At 43.7% G+C, this 23,609-nt stretch overlaps 1 pseudogene; it reads right to left on the bottom strand.

The window, feature by feature from the left end:
• Positions 1-695: 695 nt before the first annotated feature.
• The window catches only part of LOC144752845 (zinc finger protein RFP-like), a 106,024-nt pseudogene continuing 83,110 nt past the window's right edge, over positions 696-23,609 (bottom strand).

The raw sequence follows: 23,609 nt of genomic DNA, 5'->3' as shown, positions 1-23,609 counted from the left end.
ATAGGTTGCACATCGCCGTAGGACTAACAGTTACCATTTCTTGCCACAGATGGATGCACCTCGATATTAGTGTCATTCAAGGCTCTGCATGAGCCACTCCGCAGGTACATGTCCTCAATCCAAGTTCAATCTCCACTTGTTCGAGCTCGCATACATTTTTAAGCTCGGTGGCCCCCTCGCTCCAGGGGTGGTGCCAGCTCGACGGCAGGACGGCCGCCTAAATATCAAGCTCCTTGGGGATTTGTCCAACAACATGAGCGGCACTGCAGACGAAACTAGCTTTTCCCCACAGCTTTATTTATTAGGTATGGACATGCGTGTGAAGAGTTAATTGCCAACACCTGACATACCACATCCAAGGAGCTTGATATATATATATATATCATCAAGCTACATATATGTGGTGTTATATATAGCGAATCTTTGTTACCTATAGAAACATATCTTCACCGAATTTTTGTCCTCGATATTCTTGACACAATATTTTATCCGACAATATTTCTGTTTTCGATAGTCCGTCTAAACACCGAACAATGGGGAACCTGTGAATGGATTTATTAAGTTAAATAGCCATGAAATTGTCTTTTTATAAACAGTGATGACATTTTGGGAAAACAAATGTTCCATTAGAATAATTGAAAGCCTGCATCAGCTGTAAAAAATCTGAATCCGAATCTCTTATTACAGTTTACTTGTCATATGACAGGACCTTCGCACACTCTAATGTCACACTCTATTCCAGTTGCCTGTTTTCCAACCCAATGGGACAACAAGCAAGTCAGATCAAAGACCACTATTATAAATTCTGATTAGACAAATAAAGTATGGCATACCTTTTCAGCTACCTGCTGAATGGTTTTTCCATTGATAGTCACTTTGATTAGCAAACAAGGATGCATGTTTAGAAGCATGTTTATGTATTGTCCTAATGTAGTCCACTACAAGAAAGTCAGCTATTAACACATTTCATTTACCAGTACTTGTTCTCTGTAAATGTATGTGTCTTGTAAAGCGCACTGCTGCCCTGAGGCGTTGTGGCGCTGTAAACAGCTGGGGAACCCGTCCTGGCTATCCCTGTGAGATGATCCCTACTGGGTATCTCCAAGGTGAAACCAGGCATCCCCGGCGAATGTGGGTGGCCGTTGTAGAGATGAGGCAAGCTAATGCCCAGAGTTGCCGAGTGTGATCCCTGGTTAGAGTAGGCAACGAGGCGAGACTTATTGAGTCCGCTGACCCCTGGTCCCGGGCCGTTCTCTGCTTCCGGGTCTGCCGCCTCTAACCAGTGAGCCACACCACTCCACTCTGTGGAGTCTATATTCCTGTAATTAGAGAAAGTGAAGTAGAAGAACACAAAAAATGTAAGTAAACACTTGCTGTCGGGAGAGTAAATTATGCATGTTAAGCAATGTATTATAAGGAATAAAGTAAATGCGTAAAAATGTTATATTGCATTCCATGTTAGAGTTCCGTGATTTTAGAAAGCCTTAGGTAGTGAAACATGGACTCAGGGAGACTGTGTAATGATGAATGGCATATTTATACAAGCTAGCCGGGCTGAAGAGAGGTGTTACCTCGAAACCGGGCCGGTCCTCGGATGCTTGTTTCCGTTCTGGGAAGGACATGGCTTTTGTAGTTCGGACTGGACTGTTCCCATGGGGCACAGGGTCAGCGCTGATTTGCATATCGCCATTGTCAAACCCAGGGTGGTGTGGAGTGGAAAAACGATGGATTTGGGCCCAGATCTTTGGACTGGGGTGAATGTGTGACATTGATCCACATTCTGTCCATCATTGTTGTGTTTGCAGTTACCGCTCTAAGTGTACTGGGGATGCTCAGACGTGAGTCCCAGGCACTCCACACCACTGGAATCAAGCTAGCCGGGCTGAAGAGAGGTGTTACCTCGAAACCGGGCCGGTCCTCGGATGCTTGTTTCCGTTCTGGGAAGGACATGGCTTTTGTAGTTTGGACTGGACTGTTCCCATGGGGCACAGGGTCAGCGCTGATTTGCATATCGCCATTGTCTAACCCAGGGTGGTGTGGAGTGGAAAAACGATGGATTTGGGCCCAGATCTTTGAACTGGGGTGAATGTGTGACATTGATCCACATTCTGTCCATCATTGTTGTGTTTGCAGTTACCGCTCTAAGTGTACTGGGGATGCTCAGACGTGAGTCCCAGGCACTCCACACCACTGGAATCAAGCTAGCCGGGCTGAAGAGAGGTGTTACCTCGAAACCGGGCCGGTCCTCGGATGCTTGTTTCCGTTCTGGGAAGGACATGGCTTTTGTAGTTCGGACTGGACTGTTCCCATGGGGCACAGGGTCAGCGCTGATTTGCATATCGCCATTGTCTAACCCAGGGTGGTGTGGAGTGGAAAAACGATGGATTTGGGCCCAGATCTTTGGACTGGGGTGAATGTGTGACATTGATCCACATTCTGTCCATCATTGTTGTGTTTGCAGTTACCGCTCTAAGTGTACTGGGGATGCTCAGACGTGAGTCCCAGGCACTCCACACCACTGGAATCAAGCTAGCCGGGCTGAAGAGAGGTGTTACCTCGAAACCGGGCCGGTCCTCGGATGCTTGTTTCCGTTCTGGGAAGGACATGGCTTTTGTAGTTCGGACTGGACTGTTCCCATGGGGCACAGGGTCAGCGCTGATTTGCATATCTCCATTGTCTAACCCAGGGTGGTGTGGAGTGGAAAAACGATGGATTTGGGCCCAGATCTTTGGACTGGGGTGAATGTGTGACATTGATTCACATTCATTGTTGTGTTTGCAGTTACCGCTATTTATACAATATACAAACTAAAGTACACTACCTTCAACAGATACATAACTGACCGCACTCACTAAAGATAAGCCGACTCCTTCTCTTCTGATATGGTCAGTCAACGAGTTGAGCTTCTTGTACCAGAGTTCTTTCTCCCCACGTAATGTAAAGACAATCCCTCCTTTGTTGATGTAGAGAATAGGAATATTCACCCCTTCTTTTAAAACTGAATTCTGCTATTCTAGAACTATAGATTTCAAAAGACTTTCACCTTCAGTAACTAAATGGTGTGCTCCCAAACCTCCCTCTAGTTTCCTACCACCTCTCCCTTTCAGCGTCTATATATTCTATGAGGGGTACTTCCACTATCTGTGGTTAGGTTCTTAAGGACAAAATATCACACCTCAGTTCCATTGATTTCTTAAATACTCTGACATTGTGTAATTCTACTCCGTGCTGTGGACGCATCTCTAACTGGATCCGGTTTCTTGAGCAGGAATGTTCCCCTTCTAGTGCTATTGATGTCTAAACCTCTCTTACCTTCAATAACTTCACATCCTGCTGCTTACACTTGGCCTCTAACTCCTCAATCAGGTTTTTCAGGGAGGCATTCTGTTTCTCCACTACAGTAATTTTGAAAGACATCTTCTCTAGCATTTCCAGCTGATGTTTCTCCAGCTTGCCCAGGATGTTTTTCTTTTTCTGCTCCAGAAACTGCTGCAGATCTTCAAAGGTTCTCGTGATTTTCATAGCTTGATTTTTGAACTCCCCCTAAATAAAAAGTAAAAACAGGTGGTGGATTCTAAAAATGAAAATTATTAGTAGAACATTGTCTGAGTTGTGCATTCCCTTTTTTCATTTGGCACAGAGAGAAGTGTTGAGCAGTGTAATATTTACAAGACATCTGACTTCGAGAATACAAACTTTAGACTAACCGTAGATAAAATGAACTATATTTATAGAACAGTACGTTAAAATCTTGTCCCTAATTCTTTAGAATTTAAGCCAAGAATTTAGAAGTCTTTCAACAAGTGTCTTATTTGAATTATGCTTCAGTGTGGGTATGGACCAGAGGGCACTATGCACACTACCTCAAAACTTGTTTAACGTGACTGTCAGAAGGAAAGGACATGGTTTGAGTGAGAAAAGGCATGCCTAACAGCATTGCAGGACAAGGAGAGGAGTGGGGGGAGCTTGTTTTGAGGGGGCTTACAAAAGCACATAGCCTTGCTCTGAGTTTGAAAGCACCAAGAGGTAAGAGGAGACAGCAGCAAAAAAAGTTACTGTGCATGGAGCTGGACCAACATAGTGAGGGTGACAAAGTGTGGTTAGTCACAAACAATTTACATCTGTAGAAATCTAAATTGCACCCTACGTTTGTTTTCCATTTAATAATGAACAGACTGTAAATCAGTTACTGTATGCTTGAAACCGCCTCAGTATATCAAAATTCATCTAGTACACCATGCATCTTTGTTGAAACCGTGTCTGCAAAATAAATGTCTTGCTCCCTGTTCTCGGTGAATGCTGAAAGTGTTTTGTACATCGGAACCACACAAGCCATTACAATGCATGGCTTTACAACACCGTCTTTACAACAACGCATCTTTACCACTACATTGGAACAACCACTTTGCCTTAAGAGAAAGCGCTGGACTTCGGAGACGTACACATTGCAATTACATCTCTAGTCTGCGCAACAGTAGGGAAAGAATTGAACTTCGCAGCCCAACACTGCTTACCCTATGGCAAGTCGTTGTAAAGACTTGTGTGGTAAATAAATGCAGTGGTAAAGACAAGGCTTTTTAAAGTTCACTTTGTAAACGCAGTGTGTGGTTTAGACTTTGTTCTAAATGCTGTTTCCCCTGAAATTGAATATATGGTCCATAAGATATTGTATTCAGAAATTGCCAGAAAACTGTTGAAATAGCTTGTAGATTGAAATGGGTTGGGCAGTGAGGAGAGTAATAATGGGGGGTTTATGGCTCACTTAAACAACTGAGCAGTCCATCTAGAAAGACAATAACACGGCATGGTATGCTACCCCAGGATGGGCATCAGGTATCCCTGTATCTCAGTGATGCTATCCTTATAATCTCCCCATCACATGCCCCCACTGTGCTCACATACCCCTGCGCAGCAATGATGCCCTCAGTATAAACTTCCAATCTCTAGCCCAGACTGTGCTACAGATATCCATCTAGAAGTGATGCTCTTCTTATAAACGTACCCTCTACTGCCCGAAGCTGTGCTTCACATGCCCCTAAGCACCAATGATGCTCTCTGTGAACTTCACATCTTCTTCCCTAGGGTGGGCCTCAGATGTTCTTGTGCAGCTTTAATGATCTCTCTATAAACCCCCATCTCCTGTCCTAGCCTGTTCTTGAGATGTCCTTCTGCAGCAGGAATGCTCTGCTCTCTCTATACAATCCCAAAATCCTGTTCCGTGCACCAGATGCCCCCGCGCAGTAATGATCCTTTCGGTATAAACCCTCTATCTATTGCCCCATACTGTGCTTCCAATGTTCCTGTTCAGTAATGATGCACTCAGAAGATCTCTGTATAAACTCATGTGTCCTGCCCCAGGATGCGCTTCAGGTGGCCCTGTGCAGCAGTGATGCTCTCTGTATAACCTCCTAACTCCCGCCACAGGCTGTATCTCTCAGATGTCTCTGTGAAGTAATGATGCTCTCTGTGTATTTCCTATCTCCCAGGTGTCTCTGTACAGTAGTGATGCTTGCTGTAAACTCCCCACTTTCTGCCCTAGGCTGTGCTTCAGATGTCTCAGTGCAGCTGTGATGCCATCAGTATAAACTATCCATCTCTAGCATCCAGCTGTGCTGCAGTTGCACAGATGTCCTTAAATTAATAAAAATATAAGCAAAAATATTGACATTACCCACAAATAGTTCCACATCAACTTAAATATTAATATAAATATATATAAATAGAATGATATTAAAAACGATCAAACTATATATGAAAATTTAAAAATAAATCCTAAATTAGAGTTTATCAAAGAAATACATGGTTGATTTAGAAATTCAAACCCAAACTAAATTAACCAATACAATCAAACTATAAACAACTTTAACCAATAAAATCAGACCAGCAAATAAATCAACAAAATAAAAGGCACTCTAAATAATGTAGATGCCTTCAACCCTCTCAGTCAAATGTAATTAACATACTCAGCTCCTGCCTTTTCACTGCAAATCTCGAAACGTACTTGGCTTGAACGTTTGCCATTTTCCTTTATGAATCTGAGACAGGACTGAAAACAAGAGAGGTGGTGAGGAAATTCAATGAACAGCATGGAAAGAATGAATGCATTCTAATTAAATGCTGCATTGCCAAAATATGGTTCTCTAATTAATTTACGCTGCCCTAGATGACTGGGTCTCTGGAGGTGAATTGCCTGGGGTATTTTTCAGCTACTCCCAAATTCCTGAGCTCCTATCATAATCTATTTTTACTATGTAATTACTGACAAATGTGGACAGTAACCACTAGCTGAAGGCATTTCACTCACTGCGACTGGCGGCTGAAAAGACACGAGTTTCATTCCTCTGCGCCTTGTTCTGAGGTGCCTGCTACTCTCCTGTGATTCACAGTTCATTTAAGTATGCCTAGAGCTTGGTTTTGACAAGACAATTGATTGCAGTACTCCCGCATACATGATCCATGAAGAATTAGGAAAAGTATACATCGAGGACCTGATAAAGGTCAGACCCCTCAAGGCTTGGCTTAAGATTTGGACCAACACTGAGGCTGACCTGAGCAGACAAATTATCAGAGACTGTATAGAAAGGGACAAAGGAATGTGTATTCCCTGGCTAAAATACGTGAAGTCCACACTTGAGGTAATTGGCTGTAAAGATATTTTTACCAATCCTATGGAAATTGTCCCCCCAGATAAACTTAGAGTTAAAAGAGTTTTTTTGGACTTGGTAGCCTCACGTAGAGGCGGTAGAAGGAAGTAAAACCTCAGTCTGTGCCTAAAACAGAGGAGGGAATAGAACCTTATCTCGCTCTCAATTTTAAAACAGGCAAAGTTCAAACATGCTAAGGTTGCCTTTTTATTCTTGCAATGGGCTAACGATCCTTATACTCTGCTCTGTATTATGAGTTTCATTAAGGTTGCTTTAAGGTTAAGGAATTCAAGAGGGCGGTGTTGAATGGGTTTTTCGGTCAATTGTCTCCAATCATTGTGGTATGAATTGTATTTTACTGATTTTAACTGTATAATATGTTCTTTTAGGGTATTTTTTAAATACCGAATAAAGATCTATTGAATTGAATTGAATTGAATTGATTGCAGTCCTCTATGTGCCAGAAAAAAATGTAAGAAATGTCGCAACTATTTCGTAGCCTGACAAAAATATACAAAGCTCAAGGGAGGAACAGGAGGATTGTACTGGCCTCCCCCTGTCAATAAATGTAATTTTTAATACTACTATGCACTCGCCGAACCAAGAAGGTGGCCGTACAATAGAAAACTATCAGGGCAATAAGGACAAAGGAGTCTCCGAGGACCATCAAGCTAAGGCCCAAATTGAGGACATCGTACTAAATATGGATGTGTCCCCGAATCCAATAATCACAGGGGCAAAAAGGAAAAGAAAACTACCTAAACTGACTAGCTCTAAGAAGAAACAACCCCCCGCTTAAAACAGCAATGTACTGCCCTGAGTTCTTGGATTCAAAGTACTGCGACTTCCGCAAATGCGAAGCCCGCTGATGTCACTGAGGATCCCACAGTCGACTTAACTTTATCAGACCAAATCATTCTTACCACACGCAAACTGAGTCTATAGCAGCGCCTTCAACTCGTCTCAGACCTAGTGACATCTCAATTGATATAGTAGTGGACATGGTATATTAGTGCATTAGTGTACTTGTGGAAAATAACTTTATTACACTTTGGAAATGTCTAGACCGCTTGGAGTCACTGACAAATAAATCAAACACACATACTAGCACTCTTAAATCAACAATTACACCGGGGTAGTCCAGAAGTCACAGCCCTCTAGCATAGAGAATTTGAAACCACAACGGCAAACCCTGACCTCTATACCCCCTCCCCTTAAGAGTGTTTGTGCAACGTGCAGTAAAGCAAAGAAAAGCCTTTCACCCAAATCCATCTCTGGTCAGAAAACTTTATTACCCACAGGGCAAACTAACAGCACTAATGCTCATGCTCATTTAGCTGATTATGCTACCTCTGATAAACCCACATATCTAGCACATATCTTGCCCTTTCAGGCCGTAACACTCATTGTGACACCACCACCATTGAAAACCACAACATCAGGCTGCCTGCTGAGACTAGCAGAGACGTCCTTAATCTACAACCGGAGGCATGTCCCTACGTCCTAGCCCTAGCAGGCGTCCCCCACTAAGAAAAAAACAGACTGAGATCTGGGACCAATTGCAGAACAAAAACGTTGATTGGCTTGTCAAACATAAAGAGTTTAAAGTGCCAAATATTAGCGATATCATAATGGTGCGTATGGTAGGATGCGTTGGCTCCTCACAAAAGAATATTGAGGGAGACTATGCTGTCATTAATTTTCGACATCCTTCAGTGGTAAGATTGATTTTGATGACACAGGAATGCAATTAAATCTCCCCAACTCGAATTTGGTCACTGCCCCTGGGCTTTTCTTACAACCAACCCAGGGGTCAACTACTTTTGTCATCCCCCCACATACTATGCATAACAGGTTCTCTATCCTGTCTGACTCAGACAGCCAGGATTGACTGTTGCCTATCTCAACACTAGGTGAATCCGCCCTCTCTAGATCTTTGCCCGATTCCCTGGACAATGCTACCCCAGAATCACATAATCTAAACCTACAAGCGCTAATCTGGAATGTTGCTGGCATGGCTTCCAAGCTAAGCTCTAGAGACTGGGTTAACATAGTCCAAAAACATGATATTCTCATGTTCCAAATCTGGGCTACGAGGGACTTATTCCTAGAAGGTTTTGCTTGTTTAAACAACATTGTACCTACCCCTAAAGTAGGTCGTGCTTCTGGCGGACTCTCCATTTGGGTAAATATTTCATCAGGTGGTAGTGTCAAGTCTCTTGTTACAAATAATGATAATTTTCAAGCTTTGATCTACACACGGGGGCTTCAATTTGTTTTATTATTTTTATGATAATGGTTTTGTTACCCTACCTAATATCAAGTTCATCAATCTTTTCGATTTTATTAGTAACTTACAAAGTAAAAAGGCGTCCCCACAACTTAGCTGGAATTTGTCATGGTGGCGACTTTAACGTCAGAATCCCAAGGGAAAATTAAATATCTATGTATCTTTGGTTTACAAATTCCCATGCAAAAGGGGGATGGAACTCTTAGACCTTTTGTCCAATCATAATTTACTTAATGTGATGGAAATTGCCTTCATGTTTCTTGTGTCCTCTGCTCTCTGAGGGCTCTTCGAGTCCCGAAAACGGCAACAGCGGCACTGAAAACTACATTTCCCGGCATGCCCGGGATCACGTTGCGTGTATGACGTACATCACGCAAGACGCGGAAGTAAAGGGCGTACCAAAGACGCCGACTTCGCCGATTATTCCTGAGAGGAGACGGAGATGGTTGGTATGGAGCCGTTCTGTTCTGCTCCTCTATTTACTTGGAATCCACCAGTGTCCCGTTCTGGGTCGGACACTTTTCCGCACTTGCTCTGAGCGGAGTTTCAGCTGTAACGAGTCTTGGGGCATTTTCGCACTACAGCTTACTATATTGCATTCTTCCTGTTGGAGGAGACGTATTACGACCGTCTCATTGCAGGGAGGTACCTGAGCCAAAACACTACGGGTGTCGAACTTCATAAACAAAGAAGTCGGGGTTCGGACTATTCTCACCATTGTACTGTTCAAAACAATGACAGGCCCATCTAAGAGGTATTAGACGTTTTTGGGCCTAGGAATTTATCGGTTCCGTTGTGCCTGTTTTCCATGTGAACCCAGATACTGTTGTGAAGTCTTCACTTTGTTTATACCTTATTTTCATCCCTACACAGGAGAATCGAGATAGGGGGTTCAAGCCTGAGGGAGTGTTGTGTCAACAGGATTGAAAACATACAGTGTTGGGTATGCATGAGAACTGTGTGTATATAGTTGCCACCTACTGGGGAATGTGAATTATATGTTTGATATTGTATATTCCTTAGATGTTGGTGACAATACTCTAGCAACGCCTGAGTCTCTACTCCTAGGTTTCAGGTCCAACGTATTTTCCTTTACAGGTAGGGGTGAAACCATATTGTATACGGAAGGAAAAGAAAGGGTTTAGGAGGGTTTCTAAGGGTGCGGGAGGGTACCTTCTAACTGGCTGTCGTTCTCGTTTCAGATCTCCCTCCCCGCTGTCCCCTTCCTTTCCCTCCCCTGCGGGACTGTCCTAGTCACCTGTGTTTATACTTCAGGCTCTGGGGGAGTTGTGTAGGGGAGGTTATAGGTCATTCAGCACAGCCCTGAAGAAGTTGAGAAGACGGAGCCTGATAATTGCATCTGTATGCCAAGCTGATAATCGTTTAACACTAACATATAGGAGTCGCGGTTGTGCCTCAATTATTGAATACGTTTTTATATCTGCTTCATTAGAAGATGTTTTATTAAAGACTGAGGTTTTACCCACTGTGTACGGTGATCACAATCCAATTCTAACTATAATTAGATTTGCCCCCAGACCAAGTCCTGATAAAGAGCCTGGGGCAAGCAATTTAGAGTTATTTGGAAAGATCGATAACAAAAATTAAGTATGGGCGAATTTGAGGATCTGCGGTCCGCAAATTCATGCAAAATCGCAAAATAATCCGTGAATTCACAGATTTTCCCACGAAATCGCTGATTTTTTTGCGATTGCACCATACTCAACTGGAGTACTTTCTACTGGCTAATGGTAAGTGCTACCTCGTTGGGTAAATGTATAGTGCTTTTCCTACCCTGCAGCTGCGTAAAGGGCCAGATGATTTGTCCCCAGTGACCATGTGTGCCTGTAACTTTGCCGCTGCGCCAAAAGGCGCCGAGGTCCCTTGAGTGAGCTGCCCATCATAGTGGGGAAAGGGCGAGAAGACGTTTGATACCGCTAGTGTGTGGTGTGCGGGGCCAAACTGGCGGGGCTTCTATGCGTGTTCACATGCCTTTTGTGTATGGGTCAGAGAGCGAGCAGGGCAGCAGGTGAGGAGGAGAAAGCAGCCTCCTGGTCACAGCCACACGGGGATCACGCTTGAAGGGCCAGATGATTTGTCCCCAGTGACCATGTGTGCCTGTAACTTTGCCGCCACGCCAAAGGGCGCCGAGGTCCCTTGAGTGAGCTGCCCATCATAGTGGGACAAGGGCGGGAAGATGTTTGATACCGCTAGTGTGTGGTGTGCGGGCCAAACTGGCGGGGATTCTATGCGTGTTCACATTCCTCTTGTGTATGGGTCAGAGAGCGAGCAGGGCAGCAGGTGAGGAGGAGAAAGCAGCCTCCTGGCCACAGCCACACGGGCATCACGTTTGAGAAACTCATGGATGCAAAGACCTCCCCGAAGTATTACAGCTATTTTTCGACAGCAGAGACGGGGTTAAGCACACTTGCCCAGCCTCGACCGTGCTCACTAATGTTTTGGGCTGATTGAAACGTTACTGAATTTGAGCTTGAACTCGGGCACCCGCTTTATTTATATCTGTAAGTGCTTCCTTTTGAGGTTTAATTTTTGTGACAGGAGCCTCGTTGCCATACTTGTAACTATTCTCTGACCCTGCTTCGAGGGTCAGATCAGGGTCAGAGAATAGTTTCAAGTAGGCAACGAGGCGCCGCTCAGGAAGCACTTACAGGGTTACAGCAGGTGCCCAAGTTGAAGTTAATTTCTTTGTAACCCTTTTGTAAATGGTTACAAAGAAATTAGCTTCAACTTGGGTACCTGCTGTAACCCTGTAAGTGTTGCTTCATGTACAATTCGTCCCGCTCGTGGATTTGCTGATTTTTCCGCAATTTCGCGAGATTTGTGGATCGCGAAATTGCAGAAAATCCGCAAATTCCACGAGCGGAACGAATTTTAGGCCCACATTTAACAAGAATTTGTTTTCCGAAATGATAAAAGCCCACCCATCCCTTATCGATGTCTGTCTGTCATTTAGTGACCCCAACACAGAGGCAGTTATTGCGTTCAACTGTCTGGCCGTGGATTCCCTCCTTGGCTTCACCTACCCAGTCGGTCTTTAGACAGACTTCTTTTCGTCTCTCCTCAATGTCTCCTATCCCCTCTCCCCCGAATTCTCTCCCCTTGCCTGCTACTCTGCCTACCCCCTGTCCTTTGTGCCCTTTGACTAAGCACTCCTTCTCCCCTTGTTGGGGAAAGATCCAATATTTATACTCTGGAGTCTCAGCAAACCCGCTGAGTGAGTCCACTGCGCCCAAGGAGCCACTCACACTTGAGGTATGGTATGGCACCCCTTCAATCAATCAATCAATCAGAGCATTTATATAGCGCTCTACTCACCCGGAGGGTCTCAAGGCGCTGGGGGGGGGGGGCCGCTACTGCTCGAACAGCCAGGTCTTGAGCTGCTTCCTGAAGGCGAGGTGGTCTTGGGTCAGGCGGAGGCGGGTCGGAAGGGAGTTCCAAGTCTTGGCGGCCAGGTAGGAGAAGGACCTTCCTCCTGTGGTGGCTCTTCGGAAGCGGGGGACGGCGGCGAGGGCGTGGCTGGTCGATCGAAGCTGGAGTTTGGGAGCGTAGAAGTTGAGGCGGCTGTTGAGGTATCCTGGGCCTTGGTTGTATAGGGCTTTGTGTGCGTGGGTGAGGAGCCGGAAGGTGATTCTCTTGTTGACCGGGAGCCAGTGCAGGTCTCTCAGGTGTCCGGAGATGTGGCTGCGGCGGGGGATGTCCAGGATGAGTCGTGCTGAGGTGTTCTGGATCCGCTGGAGTCTCTTCTGGAGTTTGGCGGTGGTTCCGGCGTAGAGGGAGTTGCCGTAGTCCAGACGGCTGGTGACGAGGGCCTGGGTGACTGTCTTCCTGGTCTCGGAAGGGATCCATCGGAAGATCTTGCGTAGCATGCGCAGGATGTTGATGCACGACGAGGAGACGGCGTTGACTTGTCTGGTCATGGAGAGGGAGGAGTCCAGGATGAAGCCCAGGTTGCGTGCGTGGTCTGTTGGTTTGGGTGCGCTGCCCAGGGCGGGGGGCCACCAGGAGTCGTCCCAGGCGGAGGGTGAGGATCCTAGGATGAGGACTTCCGTCTTGTCCGAGTTCAGTTTCAGGCGGCTGTTCGACATCAATTTGGCTACGTCTGTCATCCCTTCGTGTAGGTTGGCTCTGGCGGTGGCGGGGTCATTGGTGAGGGGGAGGATCAGCTGGGTGTCGTCGGCGTAGGAGATGATGTTGAGGTTGTGCTGGCGTGCGATGGCTGCGAGGGGGCTCATGTAGACTGCGAGGGGGCTCATGTAGACTTACCAAAGCACTCCCTCTCCCCTTTCTGGGGAAGGATCCAGTATGTAGGCCTTGGAGTCTCAGAGACCTCTCTGAGAGAGTCCACTGCGCAAAGGAAACCTCTCGCAACAGAGATAGGGACGTGATACCAATTCCCCTGGGATCACAGCTTACTGGACTTTGGACGTTTGCCTTGACTCGTTTACCGGTTTGTGCACCCGTCACCCTTCCCCTCCTCTTCCCATGCTGTGTCTCTCACCCTACCCTCCTCTTTCCCGCCTTCATTATTTACTTCCCCTGCTCCAACCCCCCCTCCCCTGAATCTCTCATCTTGCCTGCTTTTCCCCTTACGTATTTGTGCTTATTGTTTATCTCGACCTTACAAGTAACTATGTGGCCATGCTCTAAGAACTATGTAACCTTTGTTATGATGTAACCTGTAACTATGATCTAAGGCACATGTAAAGCGCTCTAATACCTCCGGGTCTAGCCAGCGCTATATAAAACTTTTGAAAATAAAATAAAAATAAAAAAAATAGCCGGAACCCATGATGGTTTAATAGCACTTTCCCGTGAGGAAATAGAGAACTCCGAGTAGCACTCGCAGCAACACTAAGGGACGCAACTCTTGTTAAATCTTTGAGGCCCCATTGTAAACAAGTGGCCAGGCTACAAAAAGATGCGATCTTAAAAGAATTTTGGAACAATCTTGCCTGTGCCGATACTCTTGATAACGGAAGCGGTTTTTGGGCAGCAGTTAAAGGTATGCGGTCTATGGGCCTTACCCTAACCTCTATAAGTTGCAATATAACTAGTGAAGCTGTCGCAGGGATCCTGCTTATACGCAGAACTGTGCGCAAAGACTTGGAACCTTGGTGAGTTAGGGTGTACCAAAAACTCACCTTAGTACCCAAAATCCCCTACCAGACTAGCAATCAGTGTCTTATTGGTTCTTACAAATTCCCAATAATAAGACAACCCAGAACATGAACTTAGTACACCTCAGGAAACGTTGAACACATAAACACTCTTTCGTTATACTCACTGATCAGTCCAAAAGAAGTGAATGAGGACACGTGCAAGTTTGAAATATTTATTTCTACTGCAGTGTTCTCAAGTACAGTATCTTAGCTAATACAAGCAAACATATTATAAGAAACAATGTTATCAGCATAGTTACAATTCCCTAAAATACAAAGGGAGAAAACATGTTAAAATGCTAAAGGGAAGAAGGCTAAATGGCACCTAAATCTTAACCTCCCTTGCTAGTATATTATATTACATCTATAGAAGGTCTCTTGGGATTACAAGGGCGGCCCCATACCTCAGGTTCTAGTAGAATGAGATCCCATCATATTCTACACCAGCTCTCTGCATGCGAAGGTTCATCAAACTGTGTCTGCATGCTCTGCGCAGTGCAATATTAAACGCGCTCAAAACTCGAGGTGCCCAGCGGCAGATGTGTTATGTCTAGGACGGGCGCTTATCAGACTGAATAACAACTACTGTGTTGAAGTAACCTTGAGGGCCTCGGCACTCACTGTTCAGACATAGCTTACCAAGCCAGACTGATACTATAGGAAAAACATATTATTCTTGTATGAAGCAAAATATTCTGCTAAAGTCTAAACATTTATAATATCATGTGCCGTGTGCAAAAGCAACAGAAAGGAGAAAATGGCGTTTAAACTTCTAATAAGCGCATGCTAACTTAACACAGTATAAAGGCATAGGCCATAAATATGACAAAGCCTGGGAAGCTCACTTTTCTAAGATTTACACCGCCCCACCCCAGAATGAGGATTTTCGAAATAATCATGCCGCCTCAAGGATTTCTATATCTGAGTTAGAAGTTGAGGATGCCATCCACCAAAGCCTAGGTAATAAGGCCCCTGGCTCAGATGGGCTTTCCATCAACCTTATCAAACATAAACCTGAATTCTGGGCACCTCTTTTACTTAATGTTTTTAATAATTTAACAAGCACTTTTATCTTGAGCACCTGGTCTATCAGCATCATTGTTCCTATTCTTAATAAAAAAGGAGACCGATCCAACCCTAGTTGCTACAGACCGATCTCCCTGATTGATAATACATTAAAGATTCTTGGAAGGATCCTGTTTAATAGAATTAGGTCCTGGGCTGAGAGGGAACACATTTTAAATTAATGTCAGCAAGGTTTTAGAAGCAAATTGGGAACAGTGCCTTAACTTAAACCTGATTGTGGGCAAATACACGATAGCCCGGAGGTCACCCATCTACCTGGCTTTATGGACCTTACCTCAGCCTTCGATTTTGTCAACAAGTCACGTTTATGGTCCTGGAGGAGGCCCTAGTCCACTTTTTAGCTTATTTGCACGGGGACTTGAAGCCATAGATAAGGGTTAGCAACAACAGGAAGCTTTCAAGGGACATCAACATTGGTAGAGGGGTCAGGCATGTGTGCGTACTGGCCCCACTCCTATTTATCCTCTATATTAAGGAATTACATAATGAACTGTTTGAACTCACTAATGATGTTCCGAGTATCAATGGCAACTCACTCTATACGTGGATGATGCGGTTTACTAATGGGCCGCACACCGAACGCACTACACACTTTAGTTGGGGGGTTTGCAGTTTTTATGGCTGATTTAGACCTTTGCACTAATTTAAAAAAAACTTTTATTATGACTTGTGGCTCAAAAAAGCACCTTATTAATTAAATTAGTTCAAGTTCTGAACATTTATTACACACCTGATTTTTTCAATATTTGGGGTTAGTATTTTCTGACAATGGCTCTTGGGAAGCTCATTCTGCCCATAGTAGAAGTAAATCCTTAAAAGCCACTAATTTGATCCTGAGCCTCCCTCAACCCAAACAAGCCAAAGTAGTATTATCTATAATCAACATTTATAAAACACAGTGCATTCCCACTACCACATATGGTGCTGAAGTTTGGGGTTTTACAAGTGGAATCCAGGGAGAGGAAAATAGATTCGGCCGAAAACTTTTAGGGGCCCCAATTTCCTCCTCACATTTTGTATGCCATTAGGAACTAAATCTGTGTGATATAGAAGACTATATTAGTTTCCGCCCTGCCATATTTTGGTTAAAAGATTGGCAAAATCTGGCAGCAACCTTGACTAGGGATATAATAGCAGACTGTCTTAAATGCGACAGGGCAGGGAGCATACCCTGGCTCGCTGCTGTCAGAAAAAGTCTGAGCAGTGTGAACCTAGAACATATCTTCCAATACACCCTGTACGAATTATATAATAACGCAAGACACGCTACAGAGCGCCCACAATCATCAGTTGCCAGGTACATGTCACTAGTGGTTGCTAATAGCCCCCGGTCCCATATGCCTTCCAAGTATCTTTTGAAGAATATGGGTCATTGGGAGTGAAGTTTGCTCAACCACCTTAGAGTCAGCACCTTAAAATACTTACTTTGCTTCCCTTTGGGATTTCACATCAATCTTGAGCAAATGTCCTGCCCTTGTGGTACATGCCGCAATCAAATAATGTTACATTTTTTATTTTTCTGCAAATTTTATAAAAAATATACTAAACAATATTTGATCCCCTAATTCAAAGCAACTGCCAACATTGATTATAGAACAGCCTATCTGGAAATTCTTAAGCTTGAGAGGGACGATCTGATCTTTTGTGTAAGTTCCTTCCTAAAAGTGGCAGCCCGCTCAAGTGCCTCTATGAGCACTCCATAACACACTGTAGTATAACTGAGCCCACTATGTTGTTAGTCGTAAGGACCTATAAATGATTTTATGATATGGAGTATTGAAAGAAAGGGCTGTTCGCATGCCAGATTACATTTATATTTTATACATAATTGCACTTTATATTATGCTGCTAAAATTGTTTGCATCTGATTGCACTTTATTATAATATGTGGCTATTTTTTTAACATTTAATTGTACCTAATAGCACAACGTTGCTATTTGTCAGGGCCATAACATTTTCTACATTTTAATGTTATCTTTGATACTGTTGTTTTGCACATTATGCCTTTTAACATATGTATATTATTGAGGTCCCCTAATGCAATCTGAAAGTCTTCATGTATTCATTGTTTCTATATTGCGTTTTTTGCATAGTAATCTGTATTGTTGCTAGTATTTTTGACATGTGCTTTTATGGATATTTCATATCCGAATAAAGATTGATTGAATTGAATTGAAAAGGCAAACTAAATTTACCCCAAAAATACTTCTAAAATGACGAGCACTGCAAGATGAAGAAACTTTGCCAAATTTTCTAACCAGACCCTTAAATAAGAAATACAAATTAACTAAGTAAAACTTATATCTAAATAAAACTTACTCGTAAATTAACATAAAATGTAAAATAGCAATTGATTACCAAAACACTCTCAAACTTCTACCTCTTTAAATTGACTACCTGAAAGAAAACACTAAAACTTTGAAAAGTGATAAGTTGCCAGAATAAAATACCTATCAAAAACCAGCAAAATGATATAAAAAAGGAAGTATACACAAATTATTAAGCTATATGAACTGACCACATTAGAGTGTATCTAATGACCTTAAACTCTAATGACTGCCAACAAATAAACATTTAAAATAAACCTGATTTTTTTTTTCTTTCAATAGAAAAGAAATCACTTGTTTTACATTACAGCTCACCCAACAGAAAAGCTGCAAAAGAGAGTAAAACATCTAGGAACGTACATGGGAGTATAAATAAATAGAAGTAGTAGCATACATGTATATATAAATAACAAACTTATAAACTTTACAAAAAAGTGTATTCATTTATACTATTACACTACTTTTAGACGTAATGGCACAGCAAGCCAAATATACAACATCTTAGAAAGCAAAGCAATTACTAAGGTGATGAGTGTGAGTTTGGTGTTGTGAGAGCAGTGCGCACGCCACCAGCCTGCTGCCACACCGCCAAAGCGCACAGCCAGCTTCCCGGCAGATTACGATTTATCTCGATGTCAGGTTGGCGGTCTTTTGGCGATTCATATAGTCAAAAGTATTGATTCAGCAAAAATGGGACACTGTTTCCAAAAAGACTCCCCAGAAAATGGAAAAATAAAACAAATCCAATAGACACCCCTCAGAGCAATCCAAAGCATGCAGGAAACATAAAGAAACAAAAAAGTGTTTGTAAAAAGAAAAACTTCAAACCACAAAAAACGGAATTCAAAGTTAAAAATAATGTTTGATTATAAACCAAAAGTGATTTCATTAAAAAAAGGTAACTCCCAATGCAGATATGACACGATTATTGACAAAAACCTGAAAAGTAAACAAGAAAATCGATCTGCAAAATACATAACATTCTCAAAAATATATATACATTACACTTAATCACCAAAATATATATACACATAACAAAACATTACTAAAAAAGAGTACGAAAATCCCGAACTACACACTTGAAGAAAACACTATTAATAGAAGTAAATGTACAAAACAACCACAAACAACACTACAACTAACCTCTAGACCTCCCTCTCTACGCCGCTACCCACCAAACCTTTAAACAAGCATTTGCTTTTTATTGTATGGCAGTCGCAGCTTTCACAAAAAGCAGAGAGATGTGACAGAGGCCCATAGAGATTACATTACTATAACGACTACTCTTCAGCATTCTTGGCCTAAATACACACATCTATATATTTTACAACACAAGGGAACCCAAGGTGCAATCGTTAGGGACCTATGGGTAGTACTTTTTTCACAGAGACAATGGTCCCTAAAGTAACTAAGTAAATTCAATACAAAATAGACTAAATAGTTCTATATTGATGTCCAGCCGGACAGTTTAATTACATTTAATAAGAAATTCATATCAAAATTTTTTTTTTAAAAGATGTAAGTGGGACACCAGCCGGTGCCTGACTCAACAAACTCCACCAGGGAAGGACATACAACATAAATTTTGTAGGCAAAACAAAAGGCAGTCTGATTAGTATAAATTATGTACAGACTAATCATAAACTACACATATGCACACATAAATACTGATAGATTAGTGACATTTGCGTATTTTGTCGACGACGTTTCGAACTTCCATTAATTAAGAGTTCATCTTCAGGACAATTGATCCTTTGCCTATTTTCAAATGCAAGCCCGTCAATTTGGTAGAGGGACCACCACTGGTTTGGGGTACCTGGAATTACCGAATTACATGCGCACCGTCAGTTACATGCAGAACAGACCCCCATCGAGGAGTCGCAACTGCTCAAGCCCGGGGCCACGTTCCCTTCTGGAAACCGGATCCCCATTGTGGACGTTTCCTTCCTTATTAACGAATTTTATTCTTGAACGTGCTTCTATCAAGGACTGTATTAACCGGCATAAATTACCACTTACAAGTCGCAACAGGCAATATGTAATTCGGTAATTCCAGGTACCCCAAACCAGTGGTGGTCCCTCTACCAAACTGACGGGCTTGCATTTGAAAATAAGCAAAGGATCAATTGTCCTGAAGATGAACTCTTAATTAATGGAAGTTCGAAACGTCGTCGACAAAATACGCAAATGTCATTAATCTATCAGTATTTATGTGTGCATATGTGTAGTTTATGATTAGTCTGTACATAATTTATACTAATCAGACTGCCTTTTGTTTTGCCTACAAAATTTATGTTGTATGTCCTTCCCTGGTGGAGTTTGTTGAATCAGGCACCGGCTGGTGTCCCACTTACATCTTTTAAAAAAAAAAATTTGATATGAATTTCTTATTAAATGTAATTAAACTGTCCGGCTGGACATCAATATAGAACTATTTAGTCTATTTTGTATTGAATTTACTTAGTTACTTTAGCAACTAAATACACACATCAACAATGAAAACCAAGGCAGAAACAGAAGCTAAAATAACATTACTTTTTGCGAAGCGTGATCTGGCACTTTAGGCTTCCGATGAAATTGTGGACGCTGTTAAGTGCTCCGGGTCAGAGGTGTGCTAAAAAATAATGTCATTATTTTGATTTAATGCTTCTTGCGAGAGGCCGGTGACACTTCTCGCATCTGGAGGAAAATCTGCCACTGGATTGCCGCGGGGTATGGGTTGCTCTGCCTCCTTCTCCTTGAAAGAAACCAAACACGTTACAGAGCGTTTCCCTAAATCCACGCTCGAGTCACAAGCTCGTGGCGAGCATGCTGCCAGCTGGCACAGAGCGCATTTACAGTAAGATGTTTACTTGCTGCCCACAAATGGCAACTACAGAGAAGGAATGTTTGAGCTGCACACAGCACCAAGATTTCAGCTGCAAGAAAATGAAGGCCTCACAGCCTTTCAGTCTCAATCATTTCAGCAAGGCGATCTACGGGGCACGGCGACTATTAATGTCCGCAATTAAACTGAAAGCACAAGCACAGAATGGGTGCGCTTTTAAAACAAGATCTTAGTTAATGTAAATACGGCAAGCCTATAATTAAAGGCGAGTTGCAGATATTAAAGTAAAAGCGCATCATGGGTGCGTTTAAAAAGAAAATACTTAAAGTAAATACGCCGAGCTGTTATAAAGAAAGCCGCTGTTATAGTGAAGTCGCGGACTGGTGCAAAACTTTAAAAGGACTACCTGTTCAAATGAACAGCAGCACTTTAGCACAACCTAGATCCAGGAAAAGAGATTAAAAGGACACAAACAGACTACAACGATTTCGATTTGAAAACTTTTTTCGATCATTTAAGATGATCATAAAATTTATTTATTTTATTTTGAAAGTTTTATATAGCGCGAACAAGATCTTTGCAGATATCAGAGCGCTTCACAGACAAGGGAACAGCGTGTGGGTAAACTAGCAATTGGGGTGGGGAAGATACAAGTGGGAGCATAGTCATCAAGATACATCAATAATGATACAAATGCAATATAATTGATAGCGTAAACACTCAGGCAGGTCAATAACATGCGTCATACAAAAATGCAAAAAAGATTAGTAAAACTGAATGGTGCACCGTCTGTGAATAACATTCTATGTCAGTCCACGGAGGCTCTGATTATGCTTCTCTTATCTTTACTGACCAAAAACAGCAGCCAATAAAAACACTTTAAACTTGCATGACCCCGGAAGGACAACCCCCTCCAACAGTATGCACCAATCACTGTCCAGTCCATACAATAATAGTCCATGTTAAACCGGAACCTTCCTCTTTCTTTGCTGCTGCAGCAGCGAGTTAAGTGCCTTTCCCTTATTTCTGCTTATGAATGAGGGTTTTATGATGTGATTTGGTTGAATTTCCTTGTATGTGTATGACCGAGTGCACGAGTAATTATAGTGTGACTGCGCCTTCTGTCGTTGCGCATTGCGATTGCTTTTTCTTCCCGTTCGGGGTTTTTCTTTCCCGGTCCGCTGCCCTGCGGCGTGCGCTGTATGTCTGAGCGCGTTAGGGGGCGGTGGAGTAGGAGGAGGCAGACGCGGCCTCGCCGCGCTCAGAGAGCAGTCGAGTGTGTGCCCCAGATGGAACGCGCATGCGCGAGGAGCTGAGTTTCGTTTTGAGTTTACCGGCTCCTCGCGTTTGGCGCCTTGTTGGACTGCATAAATCTCTGGCCTCTGTAGAACGCTGACCGGAGCGTGTCCGGACTAGAGCTTTGCTCCAGGGGAGTTCTGTGGCTTGAATAAGGGGTCTCCTTCCACCTTGTATATATCGACCTGCCTCTTTGGTGTGTGTGGCAACTGGGTTTGCATTGTGTGTGTGTAGAGGCGGTACCCCTGGGCTACTCCCCCCCCTATTAATCTCCTCCTCACCTCCTTATCACTTGGATATGGCGTATTACGCCGAGGAGGGCGACCAGTGGGTCGAATTTAATGAGTATGAGCAATATGAGCCGGAAGAGGAACAACAGGAGGAGAATTTAGGTGAGGCTCTGGCTACCCACGACCAGAGCTCTGTCAGTAAAGCCCTGATTAAGGCGTTAAAGCCTTTCACAAAATCCCATCATTCATCGGGCAAGAGGAAGGCTAAGTCTTCACGTAAGGGGGATACTTCAGACCATCCCAGGGCCCATAAGATAGCGGAGATGGCTAAATCAGTGATGAGGGACCATGGCTCTATGGCTGTTCAAACTTCGGGGGACTCCTCCTCGACACCACCTGGTACTTCAGACTCGGAGGTGGATTCTACAGCTCCTAGAAAGAAGTTCAAGAAAACTAAGCACACGGCTTACAAGCCGGACGATAGTCAGATCCCTAGAAACCTTCTCTTTGATCCCAATAATATTGTTCACCCTAGATCCACGGAATGGGTGCCCTGTGCCGAAGTTGCGCATTATGTCACCAATAATTTGCGACAAGGCTTTGAGAGTGGGGTTCGAGCCACTCTGAGATCAGAATGCCCCAGGCCTTCGGTGCTGGGGAAGGTGGCGGATACTCCGGACCTTGATCCCACCATGACGGCATTTATGAGAAAATTCGCTAAAGACCCTAAAAAAGGACTGGATAGGGCGTGGCGGGGGTGCCAGGACAAGTTACTGGATGTTCTGGTCCCCTTACTAAGATTCTGGAGGCTGCAGTCAAGGCCAAGGAACAAGGCGTGCCTATGGACACATCTGATGTTATGGAATGGGCCCAGCGCGCTATGTGCTTTCTGGGAAACGCGAACGTGGCGTTGTCTACGGAGCGGAGACGCTCTTTCCTGATGCGCATTGACTCCCAGTTAGCGGAGATGGCCACCAACGAACCTGGTTCGATGGCTAACGGCATGCTCTTCGGAGACAAGTTTGTCAAGGAAATGGGCAAGTATGTCGCCACCTTTTCCGCGCTTGACAAGGCGCAATCCACAATCAAGAGGGTGCTTCACACCGGTGTTTTTGATAGGGCCGGACGTCAGCGAGGTCGAGGGTCCGACCGAGGCTTCAATCAGACCTCACGTGGAGGTGAACAGAGAGGCAGAGGCTACCAGCGCCCCAATTTCTACCCCTCCCGTAATCGGGGAGGAGGCCGTGGCAGAGGTCAGAAAGGAAATTACAGAGGACAGCAAAATAACTCTGGAGACAACTCCTATTCAGGTACGAATTCTTTGTGCATCGGAACACAAGGTGGGGGGCAGGTTGGCCTTGTTTATTCACAGATGGCGGGAGCTCACTACAGATCCCTGGGTGTTGCAATCCGTCCAAGGGTATCAGATAGAATTTTATGCCTCCCCCGCGCAGCGTCAAGCGCCCGCGCCTCTACATTTTTCCCTACAAGAACAGAGTTTCATAGACACAGAGGTGATGGCTTTGCTCAGAAAGGGAGCAATTGTGGAGACTTTGCCACACGCTCACGGCTTTGTGAGCACGGTCTTCGTGGTCCCAAAGAAAGACCAGGGCTTTCGATTAGTTTTAAACCTCAGAGATTTCAACGCATGGGTGGTGTATCGACACTTCAAAATGGAGGGCATACACCTACTGCGAGACATTCTGTTAGAACAAGATTGGATGGTACG

This window comes from Lissotriton helveticus, chromosome 5_1 (assembly GCF_964261635.1).
Source record: "Lissotriton helveticus chromosome 5_1, aLisHel1.1, whole genome shotgun sequence".
NCBI lineage: Eukaryota > Metazoa > Chordata > Amphibia > Caudata > Salamandridae > Lissotriton > Lissotriton helveticus.
Note: the sequence above shows the minus strand (reverse complement) of the source record. Positions and strands in the feature narration are given on the sequence as shown.